The sequence below is a fragment of the Echinops telfairi genome, unplaced genomic scaffold (genome assembly GCF_000313985.2).
Source record: "Echinops telfairi isolate 266 unplaced genomic scaffold, ASM31398v2 ScPeMD7_17;HRSCAF=63, whole genome shotgun sequence".
Taxonomy (NCBI): domain Eukaryota; kingdom Metazoa; phylum Chordata; class Mammalia; order Afrosoricida; family Tenrecidae; genus Echinops; species Echinops telfairi.
Genome location: NW_022103914.1, coordinates 2,245,008 through 2,269,623, shown reverse-complemented (window position 1 = coordinate 2,269,623; position 24,616 = coordinate 2,245,008). Strand labels below are relative to the sequence as shown.

The 24,616-nt window shown below is 45.5% G+C and overlaps 1 protein-coding gene and 1 pseudogene across 4 annotated transcripts in view; both read left to right on the top strand.

Annotated features, from left to right (window-relative positions):
* Positions 1-24,616, top strand: part of MYLK (myosin light chain kinase) — a 246,884-nt gene that overhangs the window by 22,127 nt on the left and 200,141 nt on the right. The window lies entirely within an intron of this gene.
* Positions 10,859-16,524, top strand: LOC105979497 (annotated as a pseudogene).

Below are 24,616 nucleotides of genomic sequence, written 5' to 3'. Positions count from 1 at the left end.
TCCCTCCCTCCCTTCCTCCTTCCCTCCCTTCTTTCTTTCTTTCTTTCTTTCTTTCTTTCTTTCTTTCTTTCTTTCTTTCTTTCTTTCTTTCTTTCAGGTTAAGCCTTTGTCAAAAATGCCCTTCCTGGCTACTTTTCTAGGTATTTTTCTTATTAAATTAGTTTATAAGAGTACAGAAGAGTCATGATCATAGGATGTGGAAGATTCCCAATAATCACATCATCCCCTTCCTGAATAATAACCACAGGAAGGAGTCGAATGTGTTTGTCTTTTAAAAACGCATTATTCGTTAACCATCTGCGTGCCTCTAATTTTGTTATAAAGACAAAAAATGAGTCCAACATGGAACGGTATCTTCAAGGAAAATTCAGAGTGGAACATGCCCTGCTTTGGGCCTCTTCTCCACACATAGCAAGGTGGGTCTTCCTCCAGAAAGGGCTTATGCAAGCGGGAGCTTTGTTTGTTTGTATCTGCACAGAAAGTGTTCTATGTGGGTCTGGAACCTGCTCTCCCGACTTAATCTCTTTTGGTAAACATTTCTTCTTCACATTAGCCCCAAACTCTCCCTCAAAGATCTGACCCTGCGCTTTCTCACTCTCAGGCTGTCGCCCTCTGAGTTCTTAGCACACTTACCTCCTGTGACACGTTTTTACTTTTTAATAAATTTATCATTTTATCAATGTTTCTCATCCTTGGGTTTTTCACGGAGAATGGATTATTGAAGGTCTAGGGGGACACTGTCCAATAAGAAAGCCACTAGCTACCTTTGGCTATTTAAGTTAAAATCTGGTAAAATTTAAAATTCAGGTCCTCAGCCACATTACCCCCCTGTAAGTCTTGACGGTCATGTAACACCATGTTGGGCAGTTTAGATCACGGAGCATTTCCAACATCCCAGAAAGGTCTTTGATCAGGACCAGGGCAGAGCACCTATACTTAATTCTAGCTGTCTCACTGATAGAAGACGTACTGAAAATAGTTGCTTCATTCACAAGAGAGATAGGACAGTAAGTTCTTGAAGATTTCGTTAGGACAGAAGACCCATTCAAAGGAACATTCATCCTTTGATGAGCGACTCCTTGCCTTCTGTCTTGGCTGAAGAGTACTCACCTTGGTGCTATCCCAGTAGGCTTGATGGCCCTCCTGAAATTTCCAGTGCTATTTAGAAACAAAGCCGAGCTTGGAGGATACACCATACCGCATCAGAATACACTACACAACACTGCTAGCTAGCAATTAAATAAGTGGACGTGAAAGTATCACTCAAGCAACATCAAAGACACCAAGAGCGTACGGTTTGGGGTCATAAGGAAATGGGAAGCCTTCCTGTGCTGGTAAAAACCATTCCACCTTCTCAGGCTCAGACTGGCAACATGGTCAGGGCCAACCTAACTCTCGATGAGCTTTATTCCTTACAAAGGAGAAGAAACTAAGTTGTTGATAAAGATGTTCAGAGCACTATATCTAATAACACCACCAACAACAAAAGACTGGGTTTGTGCTCGAAGACAGACAACTAAACAAACACACCGAATATGACCCAGTGACGGACTGGTCATTTGGGGAGCTCTGTCTCTACGTGTCAATGTGCGTGAGTGACTAGCAAGTGGAACAGGCACATGGCACAGTCTGAACACAACACACACGAGCATGTGTTCACAGCCCAACATTGAAGTCAACCTCACTGCCCTCGATTCCGACTCAGGGATCCGATAGGACGGAGTAGAACTTCTCCAGTGGGTTTGGGACACTGTAACTCTTTTTTAAAAAAATTCATTTTGTTGGGGCTCATACAACTCATCACAATCCATCCAGCCATCCATTGTGTCAAGCACATTTGTACATTTGTTGCCATCATCATTCTCAAAACATTTTCTTTCTACTTGAGCCTTTGGTATCAGCTCCTCATTCTTTACCTTTCCTTCCCCTCCCTCCCTCCCTCCCCCTTGATAATTTATAAATTATTATTTTTTCATGTCTTACACTGTCTGATGTCTCCCTTCACCCACTTTTCTGTTGTCTGTCCACCAGGGAGAGGGTTATATGTAGATCCTTGTGATCGGTTCCCCTTCCCCTTCTGGTATTTCTACTCTCATTATTGGTCCTGAAGGGTTTATCTGTCCTGGATTCCCTGTGTTTCCAGTTCTTATCTGTACCTATGTACATCCTCTGGTCAAGCCGGATTTGTAAGATAGAATTGGGATCATGATAGTTGGGGGTCGGGAGAGAAGCATTAAAGAACTAGAGCAAGGTTGTATTTCATCGGTGCTATAGTGCACCCTGACTGGCTTGTCTCCTCCCTGCGACTCTTCTGTAAGGGGAGACACTGTAATTCTTTACAGGAGTAGAAAGCCTTCTCTTTCTCCCAAGGAGCACCTGGTGAATTTGAACTACTCACCTTGCAGTTAGCAGCGCACTGCACAACCCATTCCAGCACCAGGGCTTTATCACCATGTAAATGGGATGATTTTCTGTCCTAAGTGCTTTACGGATCCAACCTGGGGCTAGCAAGTCCATTCTAACTCAGGACGACCTGTGTGCTTGAGACTGCCCCCACAGGGTGTGCTAGGCTGTAACCCTCCAGAGGTGGCCAGCAAGCCTTTCATTCACGTTCCCTCTGGATGGGTCAAACCACCGGCCTTTCGTTGGCAGCCTAGAGCCAGAGGGTTTGCACCACTTCAAGTGGGGAGATGTTTCTGAATTTCACTGTGATGGTTTATCTGTCGGGAAAGACAAGGTTGGAGCTATCTGGATACATCTGTCTTTCCATTAGTAAGACCTTTAGGGTCCTATTGGGTTTTTTTTTTTGGGGGGGGTCCTATTGTTTTAACGTGTTTTGAATTTTCCTGTCTGCCTGGGAATGGAGACAAAGTTGTGTGACCAAATGAGCAATGAGAGATAGAGGGACCAGATCAGAGATATCGGGCAATTAACTGTAAATGGTTCGCAGAGGGACAAGGGGAAGCGCCAGCGTTTGTGTTGATCAGTTGAGCCTGGAGACCCCACGACAGATTCTGCTTCCTGATTTCCCATAAATACACTTCCTGCAGCGCCCACATGGCAGGCAAGTGTCTTCCAAACTTCCAGTAAGGAGCTCAGTTACGATCCCGCTTTCTTAAGCACGGACCAGACTGCGTTGCGGTTCCCCTGTGCTTCAGGCACCGGGGATGGGAAGAAAAATAAAACACGATCCACATGCTCCGTAGTCCCGTGACTAATGAGTGATCTGTCTTAGAAATGGAACGTTGGGCTTCTCCCCAGGAAGCCTTTCCCAGCGTGTCCAGCCCACTGTGCTCCGTTTCATTGCCACGTCCTGGGGGTGCTGTCTGGTCTGCACCCTACAATTTAGAATGTAATCAGATGACTAACACATGCGTTGTGGAAAGACCACGGGACTGGGCTTCCAGTTCCTAAGAAGTTAGCTTTAAAACTCTCCACACTTACCTCCCCATCTCTCAGATCCCTTCTTACAAAGCAGGGACGGAATGATTGACAAGGGCCTTTTGAGACCCACAAGTCTACGATTTATATCTTGATGGACAAGTGGCCTCTATGTCACAGGAGCCCTGGCGGCTTAGTGCCTACATGGTGGGCAGCAGACCACAAAGCCAGCATTTGAACTGACCAGGTGCTCCTGGTCGGGAGAAAGAAGGGGCTTTCTGCTCCCGTCAAGAGGGACAGTCTTAGAGACCCACAGGGACAGGTGGACTCTGTCCTGCAGGGGCACTCCATGGCAGTGGCTTTGGAGCTTGCGTCCTCTGCTTCGCATGTCTACCTCTTAAAAGTACATAAGCAGCCGTGCAAGTCATTTGCCAACAGCTGCTAAAAGCTAAAGGTTGTTGGTTCAAACTTACCCAGCAGCTTCGCAGAAGAAAGGCCTGGCGATCTCTTCTGTAAAGAGTGTAGCCTGAAGCCCTACGGTGCCCACCTAGACTCTGACACACGGAGACACCACAGCCGGGTCTAACATGACAGCAGCAAACACCACCACTGGTTTGCACACGGGCCTCAAAGTCCACGTCTGTAGGCGCCCAGAGGGCAGTTATCAGCCTGTACATTTGCTGACTGTTGGTCTTTTGCCGCTTTATAATTATGTTCCATTTCTATCTAAGAGTTTGTGTGTTTGGGGGTTGATTCATTCAATGAATATTGATTGAGTGCTTTACCATGAGAACCAAACCAAAGACCCATCAAGTTAATTCTGACTCCCAGGACCCCTGTGAGTTGGAGTAAAACTGCTCCATCGTGTTTCCAAGGCTGTCATTTTGATAGAAGCAGACTGCCACGTCTTTGCCCCATGGAGGGGCCAGTGGGTTTGGACTGCCCACCTTTCAGTAAGCAGCCAAGTGCTTTAACCACCATGCCGCTGTGCTATGGGTTGGCATTATTTGCTTAGAACGGGAAATATTTAAATGGACAAAAGATTGAAGTTGTCAAGGATTTCATTTTCCTGGGCTCCACCATCAACCCCTGGGGAAGCAGCAGTGGAGAAAGCACATAGTGTATTGCATCGGGCTGGGCAGGGCTGTTGGAGAAGACCTCTCTTTAAAGTTTTATAAAGCAACAATGTCTCCCGACCCAGCCATGGTATTTTTCAGTTTGCTCATATGCCTACCAAAGCTGGACAGTGAATAAGAAAGACCAGGGAACGGAGCCTTCGAATGAAGAGGTGGGCGAAGCGTGTTACCTGCACCAGGGACTCTCAGACGGTGGAACAAATCTGCCAGAGTGCTCCGGAGAAGCCGGAATGGCAGTCTTTGCGCATGTCATCCAGAGAAACTTGTTAAAATACAGGGTCAACACAAAAAGGGGCCCTCACGCGCCTAGTGAACAAAGTGGCTGAAACCATGGGCTCAAACATCGCAGCAGCCGTGGGGACGGTGCAGGACCCGGCGGTGTGGCGGACCCCTGCCCTAGCCTATCGCCTCATCTTCTCTCCCCTCCCCTCACTCCCTTGGTGAACACCAAACTCTGTTTCCTTCGGGATGAGCATCGTATGTCTTTGAGTTTTTCTTTACAACAACGGTCTCGTAGAATAGTTGTTCTTCTGCAATTAACGGATTTCATTCAGCAGAATGTTCTCCATATCTGTCCATTGCCCTGAGGTGCTCTGAAGGTTTATCATGATTCTTCAGTGGTGTATACTATTCCTCTGTGTGTGTGTTCCCAAGTCTATTCATCCATTCTTCCACCGAGGAGCATTAGGTTGTTCACATGTTCACAGTGCTGTGATGAGCCTGGCGTGCACTTCCCTGTTTGTGCGGTGTTCTTCATGTCTGTAGGGTCTGTACCAGGTGATAGTGTTGCAGGTCATATGGTACTTCTGTTCTCAGTGGTTTGAGGATCCACCATATCGCTTTCCACACTGGTGGCACTGCTGCACAGTCCCACCAGCAGTGTACAAAGGGTCTAGTCTCTGCACCTTCTCCAGCATGGCTGTCTTCTGCTGCTCTGAATGTTACTATCAATGCTGGAGGGAGGTGGCATCTGATCCTTGTTTTGATTTGCATCTCTTTGATGGCTGGGGATCCAAGAACATGTCTTCCTGTGTTTGTTGGCTGCCTGAATGTCCGCTTTGGTAAACGGTTTGTTCATGTCCTTTGTCACTTTCTTTCTTTTTTTAATTGGGGGCTCTTACAACTGTTATCACAATCCATCCGTACATATATCCACTGTGCCAAACACATCTGTACATGTTGTCATCATCTTTTTCAAAACATTTTCTTTCTACTTGAGCCCCTGGCATCAGCTCCTCATTTTCCCCCCTCCCTCACCCACCCTCCCTTCCTTATGTCCCCTTGATTATTTATCATTTTTTTTCATGTCTTACACCCACCGCTGTTGCATTTCACCCACTCCTCTGCTGCCTGGGAGGGGGGCCATGCATCCATCATTGTGATCGGTTCCCCCTTTCCCCCCCCCCACCCTCTTAGTATCAGGGCTCCCCTTATGGGTCCTGAGCGGTCTATCTGCTCTGGATTCCGTGTTTCGGCCTCTTATCTGTACCAGTGTACATGCTTTGGTCTAGCCAGATTTGTTAGACAGAATTGGGGTCATGATAGTGGTGGGGGGAGGAAGCATTAAAGAACTACAGGAAAGTTACATCTTTCATCAGTGCTAGATTGCTCCTTGACTGGCTTGTCGCCTCCCCTCCACCCTTCTGGACCATTGGACATCCCCTTACAGTTAGACAGCATTTTCTTATTGGAATATTATAGTTTTCTATAGATTTTAGAAATTAGTCCCTTATCCAATATGTCATTGTCAACATTTAGTTCCCCTTCTGTGGCCTTTCATTTTGCTCTTTTGGGGGAAGTATTTGGAGGTGCGCAGTTTTGTTATTCTTAGGAAATCCCTTCATCTATTGTGTCCTTTGTTCTGTATTTACCTTTTATTATGTGTGATAGTGTGTTTATGGGATGTAGTAGGGGCCCACTTTTTGTTGATGATCTTGATAGTTCTGAGGTTTACATGCAGATCTCTGATCCATGTTTTCATTATGTATGGAGTGAGGTATGGATCCTGATTCATGACATCCTGTCATACTCACTCCATTTGTGGAAGAGATCATCTTTCCCTCTATTTAATGTGTTTTAATCCTTCTTGAAAACTAGTTTCTACAGGTCGGTGGATTTGTTTCTGGGTTGTCTGTTCTGTTCATTGTACCCATATACCAAGCTGCTGGCACGACTGGAGCTGCCAGTATGTTTGGAGATTTGGCAGCGGTGGGCCTGCTACTTTGTTCTGACTCTTTGGTAGTGCTTTTCTCATCCCAGGTCTCCGTCTTTTCCACATAAAATGGTTGATCCGTTTTTCCATCTCGTTGATAAATGATTCTGGAATCTGGATCAAGATTGCATTGTATTAACATATCATTTGGGGTAGCATTGACGTTTTCACCATGTGACGTCTTTCCATCTATGAGCATGGTATTTTCTTCCATTTATGTATGTCTCTCTTGGTTTCTCGGAGTGGTGTTTTGTAGGTTTCTTTGTACAAGTCTGTTGTTTCTCTGTGAATTAAATAATCTTGATAGCTGTTTCCATCTTTAACATTATTTTATTCAGTACCTATTCCCGTTTTGTCATGAACTTTTTGTTTTATTTTCTTCGGATCTCTTAGTTATAGTAATCAACTGCCTTTTATATGGTGCAGTGGTTATGCATTTGGGCTGCTAACTACAAGGTCAGCAATTCAAAACCACCAGTCGCTCCCCAGGAGAAAGACGAGGCTTTCTATGCCCTTAAAGAGTTGGTCTCCGAAACTCAAAGGGGCAGTTCTAACCTGTCCTTGAAGGTTACTAAGTCAGTAATGACTTGAGGGCAGTGAGAGAGAATTTTTTATGTAGCATTAATTTCTACAGTGTGATTAAGCTGTGTTCAAGGATGGTTGTTAACTGCTGTAGAGTTAGCCCCTGATTCATGGTGACTCTTATGCAGCAAAACTGCCCAGTCCCATGACATTCCTTGATGGGTTATCATTTGGAATTTTGTGAGCCATAGGGCTATTATAGGCTGGTTTTCAGAAGTAGATCGCCCCGGCCTTTCTTCCTAGCCTGCCGTGGTCTGTAAATTCTGTTCAAGCCTATTCAGCATTATTGCAGCAACAAGTCTCCACTGGTACTTGATGGCTACCCAAAAGTCGTGCCGCCTGGGAATCGAGTCCCAAGACTCCTGCGTGCAAGGCAAAAATTCTACCACGGAACCACCTGTGCTGTCATTGTGAGAAGGGAGATCGTGCTAATTACCCCAAGACTATGTTTAAGCATTTGGGAAAAGACACAAAGTTAAACAAGAGTGAACTATCTGACTGGAGGCCCACTGACTCACAGAGTACAACACTCCAGGCAGATAGAAGGAAGAGGCAAGTCTTCCAATCACCTGCTCGGAATTAAATCTCCCCATCCACCTGTGCCATCCTTGTCGGTCGGCTTGTCACACTGTGGTGGCTTTTGTTTTGCCGGGATGCTGGAAGCGCTGTCACAGCTACTTCAGATACCAGTAGGGTCACCCAACGTGAACAGATTTCAGCAGAACTTGAAAACTAAGAGCAAGTTGAGAAGAAGGAATCCTCTGGTGATGGGATCAGGTGCCAGGCATCAAAGACCCAGAACAAAAAAATCATCAATGTGAATGAGGGGGAGTGCAGACTGGAGACCCAACGCTCATCTGTAGACAATTGGACGTCCCCTGATGGAAAGGTCACAAGGAAGAGATGAGCCAGTCGTGCAGTATAGCACGGATGAAACATACAACTTTCCTCTAGTTCTTTAGTGCTTCCTCTCCCCCACTATTATGACCCCAATTCTACCTTACAAATCTGGCTAGACCAGAGCATGTACACAGGTACAGGTAAGAGCTAGAAACACAGGGAATCCAGGACAGATAAACCCCTCAGGACCAATAATGAGAGTGATAATAACAGGAGGGGAAGGGGAAGGTGGGGGAGAAAGGGGGAAGTAATCACAATGATCGAAATATAACCTGTCCCAGGGGGATGGACAACAGAAAAGTGGGTGAAAGGAGACATCAGACCGTGTAAGACATGAAATAATAATAATTTATAAATTATCAAGGGTTTGTGGGCGAGGGAGGGAGGGGGAAAATGAGGACCTGATACCAAGGGCTCAAGTAGAAAGAAAATGTTTTGAAAATGATGAGGGCAACAAATGTACAAATGTGCTTGACACAATGGATGGATGTATGGATTGTGATAAGAGCTGTAAGCGCCCCCAATAAAATGATTATTGAAAAAAGAGAGGGAGGGGGGGAGAAAAAGGGAATTCGAAAACACTTCATTATGCTCATTTTGAATTTGTAGTTGGATCAAGAAGCAGTTATAGAAACCGAACAAGGGAATACTACATGGTTTAAAATTAGGAAAGGTGTTCATTGGGGCTGTATCCTCTCACCATACTTACTCAATCTGGATGTTGAGCAAATAATCAGAGAAGCTGGATTATATGCGAAAGAATGTGGCATCATTATTGGTGCAAGGCTTATTAACAACCTGCAATATGCAGGTGATACAACCTTGCTTGCAGCCAGTGAGGAGGATGTGAAGCATGTTCTGCTGAAGGTCGAAGATTGCCGCCTCCAGGATGGATTACAACTCAATGTACAGAAGACCCAAATCCTCACAACTGCATCAATAGGTACTATCACGATACATGGAGAAAAGGTGGAGGTTTTCAAGGGTTTTGTCTTGCTTGGATCCACAACCAGTGGTCATGGGAGCAGCAGTCAAGAGATCGAACTGTGCATTTAGGGCTGCATCAAGCGGTGGGAGCAGGGTGGGGCCGTGCAGAATGTTGGCCGTCAGCAGTGGGCACAGATTCTCCAGGTCTGGGAGGGAAGGCTTGTCTGTGAAGTGTGAAGGACTTGGCTCCACCCTGCCCCTAAACCCTGCGAAGCCAGACAGAGGAGTGAAGAATGAGCCTGGAAGAGCTGGAGCCAGGAAGGCAATGAAAATCAAATCAAACCTGGACACTGATTTAAAAGGCGTTAGACAGAGGGCAGCCAGGCACCTGGACATACTTTCCATAGCCTGTCACGTTGGGCTTGCACCATGCATGATGCAGAGAACAGAAGCCAAGACCAGGGAGCCTGGCGGGAGCCCCTTCGGCCAGGCCACTCGGGGCAGACTCCACTTCATTTCATGCCCTGCTGGGTTGGGCTGGAAGAGGGGGAGACCGGCCAGGATGAAATCCAGAAGGGAGAGGAGAGGGACGGCTAGTGGAAGTCAGGAACCTAAGGGCCCAGCACTAATAAACCCCACGCCATCTAATGAGCCCTCAGGCTAAGGAATGATCTGTACAGTCCCTTAATAATTCGACGGGTCACTTTCCCCCTCCCCCACCCCCAACCCCAACAGACTTGCAGCAGCCTCAGTGTGTGGAGTGACACACTGAACTCCTCGGTGCCTGAAGTGTTCTCACAACGGGGTTCGTCCAAACCTAGTTTTGGGGTGCCTACTGGCTCATGATGTCAGGATCACTGGAGGGAGACCAAGGAATCTGCATTTGGATCCACCCTCCCTAAACACGTTCTTCATCCAGTCCCCCCCAGTAGAAGATGCTGGGTCTCGACCAACGGTGGGCAAACGTTTGAGATGGAAGAGCCAATGCTGTCCCTCGGGACAAGTCAAAAATTATTCAAGAGCCACGGATAAACGTTCACAAAACCACCATGATCTGAATGCGATCCTGGAGAATGTTTCAGTGTCCCTTCGGAGCCACCTATGGCAGGAGTGGAGGTGAAGGAGCAGGAGAGAAAAAGCAAAGGGAGAGTGGGAAACAGCAAACCCTGGTCAGAACAGCACACAGCGATGGTACCCAACTGGCTCAGGTAGTTGCTCCCGACTGCCTACAGCAGTGCTTCTCAACCTTCTTCTTGCCGCAACCCTTTCCTACAGTTCCTCATGTTGTGGTGGGCCCCCAACCATAAAATTATTTTCGTCACAACTTCATCACTGTCATTTTGTTACTGTTATGAATCGGCCCCGTGAAAGGGCCGTTCGACCCCCAAAGGGGTCATGACCCACAGGTTGAGAACCACTGGCCGACAGGCTTGACTAAGTTTCCTGGAAGTCGTGATCAGCTATATCTTCTGCTTACATTCTCTGAGAGTCATTTGAGTCTTAAAAAATAAATCCACTGACTCAGGAGAGGCAAAGGCAGCGTACAACTAGCAGGGGAGCTACAGATGTGTGCATAGAGGTCTGTCGCTTTGAAGGAGGCACAGGAAGGCACCTTGCCTGGGTGGTAAAGGGGGAGGAAGTGGTAAGGTCCCTCGGAGGCACAAGCACTTGGCCCTTCGCTGCTGACCTCCAGGTTTGAACCCACCCCCTTGAAGCGCCCATGGAGGAAGGCTCTGGAGCCCAGCCGCTCTCCAGACAAAGCGATACGAAGCCCGCTGTCATGGAGTCCGGCCCAGCTCCTAGTGCGCCTGGAGGTCTGCGTGGGACTTCCCCTCTGCGATTCCAAGAATTTTCTGTAGATGTTTTCCAGTGTTTCCTTTTATAAATTAAGTTACGGTGAGCATGTCTGTAAGTGAAGCTTTCCATCCCCTATTTAATGTTCCTGAGTTGGTATTGATTGGAAGCTCAAATGCTTTCCAAAAGGCTAGTCTTGGCTGGTGCTTCCACCACGAAGGGGCGAAACCTAGAACCGATTTTTATGGTCCATCTGTTCCCTGATCTGTGAGAGTCAAACTCGCTTTATTAATGTGGAGCAGAGCTTATCTTTCTTCCATGGAGCAGCTGGTAGGTTTGAACTGCTGACCTTTTGATTAACAGATCAATGTGTAGCCCAGCACTCAGCTAAGAAAACCCACTGAGAAATTCTGCTTTGTAACACAGGTCACCATGATTCAAAAGTGATTCAATGACAAGTTTTAAGAGATACTATTTGGAAAGAAATAAGTAGATGATAGGTAGGTGGGTAGGTAGGTGGGTAGGTAGGTAGGTAGGTAGGTAGGTAGGTAGGTAGGTAGGTAGGTAGGTAGATAGATAGATAGATAGATAGATAGATAGATACTGTTTGGGCCTTGATGTTATTTTGAGACCTGGTGGATCATGGGTCATATGTTGGGCCGCTAACCAAGGTTAGCGGTTCAAAACCACCATTTGCTCTGCAGGAGAAAGACGAAGGCTTTCTACTCTTGTGAAAAGTTAGTCTCAGAAAGCAAGACAGTTCTACCCCATCCTATACGGTCACTATGAGTCAAAACTGACTTGATGGCAGTGAGGGGTGGTGTTTTTGGGGGGGGGGGAGAAGAGTGGAAGAGCCTAGCTCTGTGATTACTCTCAACTCCACTCTCTTCCCTTCCTGTGAACTCAGGTCACCCGTATTGTCTGTCCCTCCTTGCGCCTAAGTTGGCACAGGGCCCACTAGCTACTCTTGACCTCACCTCTCCAGTGACTCTGGAGATGTCAGCTCAGTGTGTGGTTGTGTTCCCTGGACCTCTCGGTGCCCCACCTAGAGGAGAGGAGTGACCTCTTTGGTGTTACATAGGCAGGGAAGCTGGGGGTGGGGACCTAAATTGGCAGAGTGGGGCTCATGCCCCTGGGAGGCCTGGTTCACCTTGACCTCTTCTTCCGGGAGCAGGGCCAGCCCTGGGCTTGTAAATATGTGCTGGCCAGTGTTTGACTGATCATAAAACACTGGAACAAGGCGCCAAGGCCTTGGTATAGAGGCAGTCGGGAGAGTAGATAGCGCACAGGCTTCACCGCCTGAACTTAATGGGTTTGCTTATCTTCTGCTTACATTCTCTGGGCTCCATAGATGGGATAGTACACCCTACCTTGCAGAATAGGGCGCATTGGTGCAATAAGAGATGCATGCCAGCCCACAGTAGCTGCCTGATCAAAATGGTTGCCATTATAATAGGAACACAGTCGGGATCTAAACTGTCGGTAGCACCACTCTAAACATTTTACTTCAAGAACATTTCAATAAAATTACAAATACTTCACTTGCATCAGTGAGCTATGACCCATGGAAACCTCTGGGTGCATGTGGTGGCTTATAAAAGTTCGTGGAAAGATAGCGGCATTTCCCCACACGCGTTGAAACCACTTCACATCACAGAACAAAAAGGTTGATTGATCTGGGACCATCTTCATCCATCCACGGTGTGTGGTTGGGTGCCTTATTGTGGGATCCATCCCCAGCGACCCTGTGCGCACAGGACGATGGGAAACGGTGCCCAGCGCTGGCCGCCTCACAGTCGTGATGTGTTAGTTGGGCCCATCATTGCAGCCCTGGATCCGTCCATCCCACTCGTGGTCCGTGAGGCTTACACTCCATGGGGGTGGCTGCAGTGACACTCCTTCTGGAGGGGTTCACTCATCTCCGTTGGCCTCTGCTTCCCCGACACGATGTCCTTGTGCACTGAGATAGAGGAAGGGAGCACTGTGCTGTTGCAGAAAACCTAGAAGAAGAAGTGGGAAGAAGGTCAGAACTAACTGGGGTTCTCCCCGGGCTGCATGTTACCTGCGTTGCGGCTGGCTTCTTTAGTTTTCAACGCAAGGCTGACTGTGTACACGGGCAGGGTGGTCTGGACACAGCTTGATGGTGAATTCACCCCTGTCCTTCACTGGCTTTGACTTCCATAATTTACCCTGTTATTCTCAAAGCCGTTCTCTTGTCTGCAAATAGGGGTAATACCATAAATACTCGAGTATAGCCTGAGTTCTTTTTTAGCACATTTTTCATGCAGTTTTTGTGGTAAAATTGGGTGCCTTGGCTGATATTCAGGTTGGCTTATACGCAAGTGTATACGGTAATACTATCCCTAATTGGGCATTCTTTAGATGAGATTCCTTTGTACGCAATCCCTAGTGCTCAGTGACTTTGAGCCGTACTTTAAGATTGACATGCTGCTCTGTCTCTTGCTCTGTTCTCCTAACAGCCGTCATTTTCTAAAGAATGAATCTCTTAAAGAATTTTCATGATTAATGTTTCCTAAAGAACAGAGTCATTTTTCATTGAGTAGTTATGTAGGTGGTTTCCAATATTTCCTTTTAAAAATTAAATTATGATGAACATTTTTATATGTGAAGCTTTTCAACCCCTATTTAATGTTATTTCTTTGAGATTGGTTAGTTTACAGTAAAGGATTAATGAGGCAAAGGCTTTCCAAAAGGCCAGTCTGGGCTGGTGCTACCGCCAGGAAGGAGTGAGAGTCCTACTCATTCAGCGTCATTGCCTGCTATCAACTTCACTGTCCTGGTCTGCTAGCACAATAGAAGGCAAGACGCTGGGGCATTTTGTGGCGCCTGAGGCACAGAAAGGGTCTGCTGTTGGGACTGGAAAAGTGGAATCCATGAAAAATCATATCTCTTAGAGGTCAAGGGGTCAAGATAGCCACAAAGGCCAGAATAGAGAAGTGTCTAACACAAAGCTCGATTCACAGTAGGCAATTTATAAATGGTTGGGCAGTGGGCAGAGTGCAGACATCACCCTGAGCTAGGAGACCTATAGGGAGAATCGGTTTTCATGGAGGACAATGCATTAGCTTTGAAGTGACCCACACATGGGCAGGATTGGTCTCATTCATACTCTCCAGCTCTGAGTCCCTCCAGCCACACAGGGTCACATCTTGGGTGACGCGGGAAGTTTTGTTCATCTTCTCTCTTTTTTTTTAATACATACATCAGTTTATTCCAAATAAAACATATTTAAATGCGTTTCTGAGATCAGAGAGTCTGTAGACAAGTTCTCTCAGTAAGACGCATCTTTGCCTCATTGGGATGACTTCTGAGAAACCATGCAGACTCGTTTTTTATATGGTGTTTTAGGTGCCACGGAGTAAGTTCCGAATCACAGCTACCCCGGGGACAGCAGAGAAAAGCACTGCCCAGCCCTGCGTCATCCTCACCATTGCTCTAAAGTTCCAGCCCATTGCTGCAGCCTTGTGTCAAATGTATGTCTGACGTCTTTTGCTCCAATGATGTCTATTGTTGGGATAGTTGCTGATTATTCATATGCTTTCTTATACAGAAAAGCAAATTACTGTGCTCATGTCAGATCCTGCCTGCTGCCTAATTTTGTCCATCAGCTTTAACTGGAACATAGCCTTGTTCACTCGTGTCTATTTAATCTAGGACTGCTTTTATGTTGTAAGAGTAGTTAAGTCATAATAAGAGAAAGTATATGACCCATAAAGCTGAAAATATTTTCTTTCATGCCCTTTGCAGAAGATGTTTGTTGACCCCCACATACACCGTGCATTATGTGCTGTAATTATATTATTTACCATTATACAAATACATGTCATTCTATGTTTCAGAATATCTCAATTTCTTTATTCATTTTATAGTTGGTTGCTGAGGTCCACAGTGGATCTGCTTATCAAGTCTTATATGGGTCAATCAGAGATATTACTCAATATTATGATTCATGCACCCTCCATCGGTCTGTACATCGTCTTCTCTTTTCCCCTCTGCACGTCAAGCCTGGACCCACGTAGTCATACATTTCAACCTTTCCATTTGAATCGTGACCTCCTTCAGAGAATGAATACTGTCAGTTTGTCTAGACCCCAGACTAGGAACGGTTGCGGGTGGGTCCTGTCTCACTTAATAGAGAGGGGGCTTCCTAAGATAGTGGTCATACCGACTGTCCCAGTTCCCATGCACAGCAACCCGATAGGACCGGGTACAACTGCTCCTGTGGGGTTTGTTGGTAAGGCTGGAATCCTTACAAAGCAGATGGTCACCTCTTTCTCCAGAAAAGCAGCTAGTGGGTGTGAACTGCCGTCCTTTCCGTCAGCCGCTGAGCGCTCGGCTCCTAAGCTTACTGTAGTGACTCTGAAACGGGTGTGCAACAAATACCACCAGGATGGGTCCTGAGTCATAAAATACCAAAGATTTGGTTCTTGTTCACCAAGGGTTGGCACAGCTTGATTGAGAGGGTGAATGTGTGTGTTCACCTAGTTTTCACTTCATTTAGAGGCATCTCTATGTTTGATCTCCCTTTGGAGAGTAAGCACCCCTTGTGGGCAGAAGCTAGTCTTCCATCACTGTTCTGTGCCCACAGTAGACGTGGGACGGGTATGCTAGGGGGCGCTGTCGAGTGACTACGTGAACACATTGATCCGTGAATGAGACTTCATGGTCCCCGGTCAGAGTCAAAAACACTCTGCAATGTGCAACAAGCTATAGGCAAGAGGATCCAGAAGACCTCACGGAGAGGCCATTCTAACAACAAGCAACAAAACCCAAACCCACTAACCTCTCATTGAATCTGACTCAGGGTGACCTTGTGGGGCAGAGCAGAACTTCCCCAGAGGGTTTCCAAGGCGCTTTTTCCAGAGCAGACTCATTTTTCTCCAGGAGAGAGGCTGGTGGACTCAAACTGCCGAAATTTGGGTTAACAGCTAAATGCTTCACCTCTGAGTGCTACCCAGGGCTTCCTGGGGCCATTCTAGAAATCATTACTTAACTAATTAATTAATACTAAGTAAGCATGTGCTATGTAATGCTGCTCTCAGATACTCTACTCTCAAGTTCAGCATTGGGCTGGTGGGTGTCCACGTGGGGTCAACACACATACAGAGAAGTGTTATTTCTGTTCCGGCCCCATCTACCCCGGCCAAGGCAGGCTGTTCCAATCAAATCTGTAAATCCAAATGTCGTAAACACTTTAAAAAGAAGCGGAAGCCTCACAAGGTCAGGCCTAAAAATGCCGCTGGCCCAGAGCTTACAGTGGACAATTCACTGAAATTTGAAGAATGTAGACATGAACCTGTCAAGTGCCAGCGAGCGCTGCGGGATAGATGTACTGGCGCAATGACGCACGTTGAAGAAGGCAAGCAGGAACGCCAAGCTGCCTCCATAATGAACCGGTCCAGGGAAAACGAAGAGCGGCAGAAAGTCCAGGACATCAAAGAAGTTAAGCAAAGCACCCATGTCATCCAGGCACCTCTCGCAGGCAAAGGAACGCTGCTGGAGGACAAACTGGTACAGAAAGTCCCAGAGGATATGGCTATGGACGATGCTTTGCTATCTCTGTGCATGTGAATACTTGGAACTTCTCAGTGATAGGTTTTTGTTTGTTTTACATAAGGTCACTCAGATGAGAGCTGATTAAAAATTCATCTCTCTTACGTGGCTGTCTATAAAACATCAGATATCACAGGTGTTCAATTGCACCTTAGTGTTAAATCTTCATTTACGTAAATCGCAACAACTCTTTTTGTTAACTACAGAAGTGAGTTGTGGCTGTCAGTGGTCCATGTTTGGCTAATGGCACTAAGCAGCATTCATGGGCTGACAAACATACATGGCTAATGACAGAGACAGTACAACGTTCTTCAAAAACAATTCTGGGGTGTGAATGACGAGGCACTTGTGGAATAGCTTACTAAAGAATGAAATGATTTTTGAATAGCTTTTTGGGAGTTGGAGCTTTCTGGCCCATGACCCTGTTGCTGTCGCTAGCTGCCGCTGGGTCATTTCCAACTCAGTGACTCTCGGTGCAGCCGCCATAGCACTGCCTGGCCACGAGCCTTCCTCACAATTGTCGTCGCCATTGTGCGTACATCTCGTTGAGGGTCTTCTTTTTCACCGACCCTCCACTTGACCAAGCTGGATGCCCTTCCCCTAGGACTGGCGTCTCCTGATACATGTCCAAAGTACACGAGACAGAGTCTCGCCATTCTTGATTCCAAGAATCCATCTGGCTGCAACTTTCCTAGAACAGACTTGTGCATTCTTCTGGCAGTGCACAGTATACTCAACATTCCTCACCAATAGCATCATTCACATGCACCCATGCTTCTCCTTCACTCGCTGGCCGCCTTTCACGTGGATCTCAGGTCATCAGTGGAAAGTGCCACGGCTTGGTCCAGGTGCACCAAGTGACATATGTCTTGGTCAACACTTTAAAGATGTCTTTTGCAGGAGATTTGTCCAGAGTCATTCATGGTTTGATTTCTTGACTGCTGCTTCCGCAAGTGTTGATTGAGGGTCCGAGTAAGATGAAACCCTTGACAACTTCAGTCTTGTCTCCATTGACAACGATGGGATTTATTGTTCCGGTTGTGGGAATTTTTGTTTTATTCACACTGAATTGTAATCCACACCGGAGGCTGCCATCTTTGATCTTCATCAGCAAGTGGCTTCAAGTCCTCCTCGCTTTCGGCCAGCCAAGTTGTGTCATCTGCAGCTCACAGGTAGTTCATGAAACTTCCTCCAGTCCCGATGCTGCATTCTTCTTCATATTGTCTAGTTTCTCAGATTACTTGCTCAGCATACAAATGGATTAGTAGGGGGAGAGGACACAACCGTGATGCACACCTTTGTTGACGGTAAACCTTCCAGTATGATCTTGCTCTCTTTGAGCCACTGCCTCTTGGTCTAAGGACAGGTTCCACATGGGACATTGGAAGTTAAAGGTTCTGGAATTTCCATATTTTGCAACATTACCTACGGTTGTGATCCACACAATTGAATGCCGTCGCATAGTCAACCAAACACAAGTGAACATCTTTACAGTATTCTTCGCTTTCAGCCAAGATCTATAGAAAATTAGCAAGGATATCCTTGGTTCCAGGTTCTTTTCTGAACCCAGCTTTAATTCAGGCAGCTCCCTGTGGATGTACTACCGCAACCATTATGTAATATCTTCCTCAACATTTTGAGTGTGATCTTAATGATATAGTTCAAGAATATCTGCATTTTAGTGGGTCACCCTTCTTTGGAATGAGAACAGATGTGACTCTCTTCCAGTCAGTTCATTAGCCAACTTTCTCTCTCCCAATGGCTTGGCATCGAGAAGTGGGCACATCTGGTACTGCATCACACTATTGAAACATTTCAAATTGTGTTTGCAGGGCAGTGACTCATTTCAGACAGCACTTCTAGCATGTCTGACCCCTGCCTCATAGAAATCAGCCTTGGGCAGTTGATACTGATTGACGGTCATTCTCCTCGTCCCCCTTTCTGAAGTTAGAGAGAGTCAGACTCTGCCCCCGTGTCATTTTTATAATATCCCATCAATTCCTGATTTGTTGGATTTCTCTTCCTTCAACCCATCAGTTGCCTTTTGAAATGATTACATATCAACCAATTCCTTTTGGTACAGCGACACTGTGTATTTTTTCTATCTTCTGCCGATGCTTCTTATCTTGGTCAATATTTTGCCTACCTGATACTTGAATATTACAGCTCTAGGTTTGAAGTTTTTCCTCGGTGCTTGCAGCTTTTGGTACGCTCGGTGTGTTCTTTTGGCCTTCTGACTCTGTCTTTGCACCTTTCATTCTAATACTTTGTCTTCTCCAGCTGCTGTTTGAAACCTTCTCCGCTTACTTACTTAATCGTTTCTTCATTTCACTTGACCTACATTGCATTCAAAATGGGTTTCAGAGTCGGTTCTGACATCCAGTTTGGTCTTTTCTTGATTCTCTCTCTTTCAATTAACCTTTCATGTTCCTCACATATGGTGTTCTGGAGGTCATCCTGCAAGTCCGTGCTGGTCTGTGGTCATTATTGTTCACTGTGTCCAATCTGTTCTTGAGAGGCTCTTTGCATGCAGGCGAGTCCACTCAAGGTTGTATTTGGGCTCTTGTGGACTCGTTTCAATTCTCTTCTGCTACAACTTGAACTTCCATAGGAGCAATAGATGATCTGCTCCACAGTCTGCCTCTGGCCCTATTTTGGCAAATGAGACTGAGTTTCTCCGTTGTCTCTTCCCACAGCTTAGTCCATTTGATTCCTGTGTATTCCATCTGGTGAGGTCCACATGGATAGTCACCATTTATGTTGTTGAAAAAAGTACTTGCAGTGAAGTCGCTGGTCCTGCAAAATTGTATTACACTATGTCTAGCTTCATTTTGATGGCCAAAGCCATCTTTTCCAACTGATCCTTGCTCTTTGTTTCCAATTTTCACACTCCAGCTGCCAGTGATTATCAATGCATCTTGATTGCATGTCCGATGAACTTCAGATGCATTGATAGCCTTCTCCAGTCTCTCCACGATTGGCTGAGTGCGTGGTGCGTACATTTGAGTCTCCCCTGTGGGTATATGGATACATCCTTTCATAGATACCATTGCACTTTACGATAGATTTTGAAATGCTCTTTTTGCCAACGGATGCAATGCTGCTCCTCTCCAGGGTGCCATTCCCACGGGATAAACCATATGAGTGCCCATCTCACATTGGCTAATGCCAGTCCCCTTCTGTTCACTGGTGCCTTGGATCTTGACCTTTAGAATTCTGTTTCATGTTTGACAACTTCAGTTTTCCTGGATGCATACTACGTACCCCCCAGCTCCTTGACTCCTTGATCCTAGTGACTCCCCCTGAAAGTCAAGGAAACAGCATCAACTTAAAGACCTTGCACCGATTTCTAAATGTCTCTGAACTACATTTTTTCTCACCTGTGACACCATCGTAATGTTGACCTTAGAGGACGATCGGGAGGGTGACATGAAAGGATGTACATAGGTGACTTGTGTATTGCCATGCCAATGTCCAGCCCCTCCCCTCCTTGTGCCGCCCAGGGGGAGCAATTGCCTGAAGGCCTTTATCAGGGACACCACTGACCCGGCCACAGCTGGCAACCCCTGCCTGAACTACGTCTAGGTTGCTGAGGAGGGGAGCTGAGAAGTGACAGGGAAAAGGTTTCGTGTACAGTTCATGAGTTAAGTGAATATTATTTAATTGTGGGCTTGATGGAAAACATGATGTGAGGTTGGTTCAGATCTTTCCAGAGGTCTGCCAGCAACCTCAGAAGTGGAGCCTTATTGAAAACAGCTGGGAGTGCAGAACGCTGGCGCCCCGCCCCGCCTTGCTTTTCCATGCCCAGAGCTTTCTTCCTCTGTGGGCAGAATTCAGCGCTACGCTTCTGCCATGGCCTTGGCAGCCTCAGAGGGGGACAGAGTGTGACTCTGCCCAGCTCCAGATTCCAGCTCAGAGGTTGAAACCTGTTAAACCTGAAAGCGGATTTGGCCGGGCCTATCTCTGGGTACTTGTTTCAGAGTGTGGAGTTTACCGCTGGCTGGCATCCTTGCAGGATGAGTTAACTGATGGGAGGTTCTCCGGGCATGGGTATGGGCTGTCTGCGTGATGGATGGTTCCATGGTGCTTTGAAGTCTCCCCCAACCCCCGTCCTGCTGGATGCAGTAGGGAATGTGGGCCCCGGCTGTTTTCAGAACTCCGGAGGACAGAGACTACCCCAGCCAGCCCACATCTGCACCCATTCTGAAGCCTGCCGCCCTCTCCTTCCAAGAGCCCTCTGTCAAGAATGCTGGTATCACTTGCTGAGGCTGAAGCCTAATTGGTCTCTCTCAGTCGGAGTGTCTTCCTGATGGGACTTTCCATCAGCGCCGTTTCTTTTCCATTGGACGTTTCCTAAGTACATTAAGCAATCAAGTTTGCATAACTTGAATTTCAGTAAATCAAGTCGAATTTTAAACGATTTTTAACTGTTCAAAAAAGTTAAATTTTCTTGTGAAAAAAAAAAAGAAAACAGCGATGTAGAAAAGTGTGGGAGAGAAAGCAATCCCGCCTACCGCCCTCAGAGACCACCTTGTCTGCACGTAGACTTCATTCTGCTTCATTTTCCCGTTACAACAGGAGGAATTAGATGGTCATTAGATAGCACATTGCTCATATTAAATCACTACACTTTTGTAAGCTACCTTTTTATTTAATATGTAGTGAGCATTTCCTTTTGCTCTTTAAAATTCTACAAGACTACGACTTTTAATAATTGTATCTTTCTTATTGATGTGCCATAATTATCTTAAATGGATTATGCTTTGGGCATTTAGATTCTTTTCTGGTTTTTATTAATCACTTTATTGTGGACCCTTACATATCTCATAACAATCCATAATTCAGTGTATCAGCACACTTGTACATATGTTGCCATTATCATTTCCAAAACATTTTCTTTCCACTCGAGCCCCTGTTATCAGCTCCTCTTTTTCCCCTACCTCACTCTACCCTTTTACCCTTGTCAATCCCTGATTGATTATATATTATTGTTATTATTTCATGTCTTACACCATCCGTCATCTCGCCTCGCCCACCTTTCTATTATTCATCCCCCTGGGAGGGGGGTGGGCGTTATGACGTCAGCCTTGTGATCAGCTCCCCTTCCTCTCCCTCCTCCCTCCCCTCATGGTATTGCTACTCCCACTACTTTTCTTGCAGGGGGTTATCTGTCCTGGATTCCCCGCATCGAGAGCTCTTATCTGTACCAGTGCACATACTCCAGTCTAGCAGTGTTTGTATGGTCGTGATCATGGAGGGGAGGAAGCATTCAAGAACAAGAGGGATGTTGTGCTATACTGCACCCTGGCTGAATGTCCAATTCCTTGTGACCCTCCTGTAAGGAATGTCTAGTTATCTACAGATGGGCTTTGAGTCTCCTCCCTGACCACCCCCCTCATTCACACCAATATAATTGTCTGTATTGGGTCTTCTGATACCTGATACCTGATCCCGTCGACACCTCGTGATCACACAGGTCAGTTATATTCTTTTTAACATTTTATCTTTTAAATACTTTAGAACTAAAAGTACGTCTGTCATCAAAGATTTCTCATCATTCCTAGCACAAATATTTACAAACTATTGAATATATGTATGACTGTTTTCAAATTGTGAAAAGGCTCATTTACTTATCAACATGAATGAATAAGAATTTAATTTTCCCACACTCTCGTAAGCACGAGTTATCACTTTATCGATAAAGATAACACCTTTTAACATAATATTACATTTTATTTCTTGTACATCACTTCCTTACTTTTAAGTTTTAAAAGTTTAAATGTGTTTGGCTACTTCATAAGTTTCCCGTTGATGTTTTTAAGTATCTTTTTCTTTGTGTTCTTTGAGGTGTCCTGGTGGCACAGTGGTTAAGATACTTGGATGCTAACCAGAAGGTTGGTGGTTCAAACCCATCAGAGTCTCCATGGGAGAAAGGTGTGCCTGCATAAACATTCACAGCCTGGGAAACCCCCTGGGGCACTCTCCTCTGCCCATCGTGCTGCTTTGGGTAGGAGGCAACTGGATGACAAGCAGTCATGTTCAGGCTCTGTGTTCTTTAAGTTTAGTCGTATAAACATTTTATATGTTAAAGAAATTGACCTTCATGTCTATATATAACTTAAATATTTTTAGTTCCCTTATCTTCTAATAAAGTCCAGAAATCTTTCAATGGTTATATATAGTTATGGTTTTTCCACTGGGGTCCAAGGGCAAAGTATTTCTCCTTATTAATGAATCATACTTAAGATTCCTCATGTATTATTTAGAAAGTTTAGAAACTGTCATTATCTAAAATCTATGCATTTCTTAAGCTTAGTCCAACGTGGAACATGTTGTGTTCCCTTTCTAACTGGTCATACTTGCTAGATATGAAAACAATTCTAATTTTTGAGTAAGTGGTTTATCAGTGACAATGTCATTATCAGCTACATAGATATGGATAACCTTTATTAACACTTTTATTAAAAACTGGAATTTAATGAATTCACAAAATTAAAGAACTAGTAAAGCAGATGCAAGAAATACATTTAAAAGCAAAAATGACACATAAGGCAGAAAAGTAACACTAACAAATTGAAGGTCTAGTCTTGGGTATGGGAAATAGACAAACATAACTAGGCAAAGAAATAAAATCTGAAAGTATGCACATGATTAGCAATGAGACGCTAATCACTGATTTGGAATTGACAAAAATGCAATTGTCAGGTTCAACTCAGATAATACATTTGGAAATCTTGAAAGAAATAGATGTTTTTCAGAAGAAGCACACCAGCCTGTCTGATCATGAGGTGTCAATGGGATCAGGTACCAGGCATCTAAGACCCAGAACAAAATCATATCCAAGGTGAATAGGGGCAAGTGGGGGCATGGAGTGGACACCCAATCTGTAGACAATTGGATCCCCCTACAGAGGGATCACAGGGAAGAAATGAGCCAGTCAGGGTGCAGTAGAGCACCAATGAAACACACAGCTTTCCTCCAGTTCTTTAGTGATTCCATGCCCCCACTACCATGACCTCAATTTTACCTTACAAATCAGATTGACCAGAACATGCGCACTGCTACAGATAAGAGCCCAAAACACAGGGAATCCCGGCTAGATAAACTCTCCAGATCCAACAATGAGAGTAGAGATACCAGGAGGATTAGGGGGGGGGGGGGCGGAGAAGGTGGAATCGATCACAAGGATCAACCTAGAACCCCCTCTTAGGGTGGTGAACAACAGAAAAGTGGGTGAGGGGGATGAAGGATGATGTAAGATATGAAAATAATGATCTATAACTTAGCAAGGGTTTGTGAGGAAGGGCGAGGGAGGGAGGAGGAAGAAATGGGAAGCTGATATCAGGGGCTCACGTGAGAAGAGAGTGCTTTGAAAATGATGATGGCAGCATATAATGTATGGATTGTGATAAGAGATGTAAGAGCCCCCAATAAACGTATTTAATTAAAAGAAAAAATAGATGTTTTTCTAAGACAATAAGAACTACCAAATTTTGACCAAAAAATAAATAAATTGAAAACCTGAAAATTTTATCAAGGGACACAGGAAAGGTTGCAAACATACCTCCTGGAATATGCTGGAACAAGACAGTTATGTGAATGAGTTAATTAAAATCTTCAGTGTTAACAAACCCAGGGACAAGGGAACAACAAGTGATCCAAATTGGTGGTGAGGAGGGTGTAGGAGGCCTGGTAGGGCGTGATCAAGGGGAATGTAACCAAGACGAATGACTGAAACCCAAATGAAGACTGAGCATGATAGTGGGACCAGAGGAAAGTCAAAGGAAATGGAGGAAAGAGCTAGGAGACAAAGGGCATTTATAGAGGTCTAAATAAAGGCATTTACATATGCAAATATATTTATATGTGAGGATGGGGAAATAGATCTATGTGCATATATTTATAGGTTTAGTATTAAGGTAGCAGAAGGACATTGGGCCTCCAGCCAAGTACTCCCACAATGCAAGAATACTTTCTTCTATTCAATTGTCATTCTATGATGCTTACCTTTCTGACATAACCGCTGAAGCCAAATGGGTGCATAAGCAAATGTGGCGAAGAAAGCTGATGGTGCCCGGCTATCAAAAGATATAGCGTCTGGGGTCTTAAA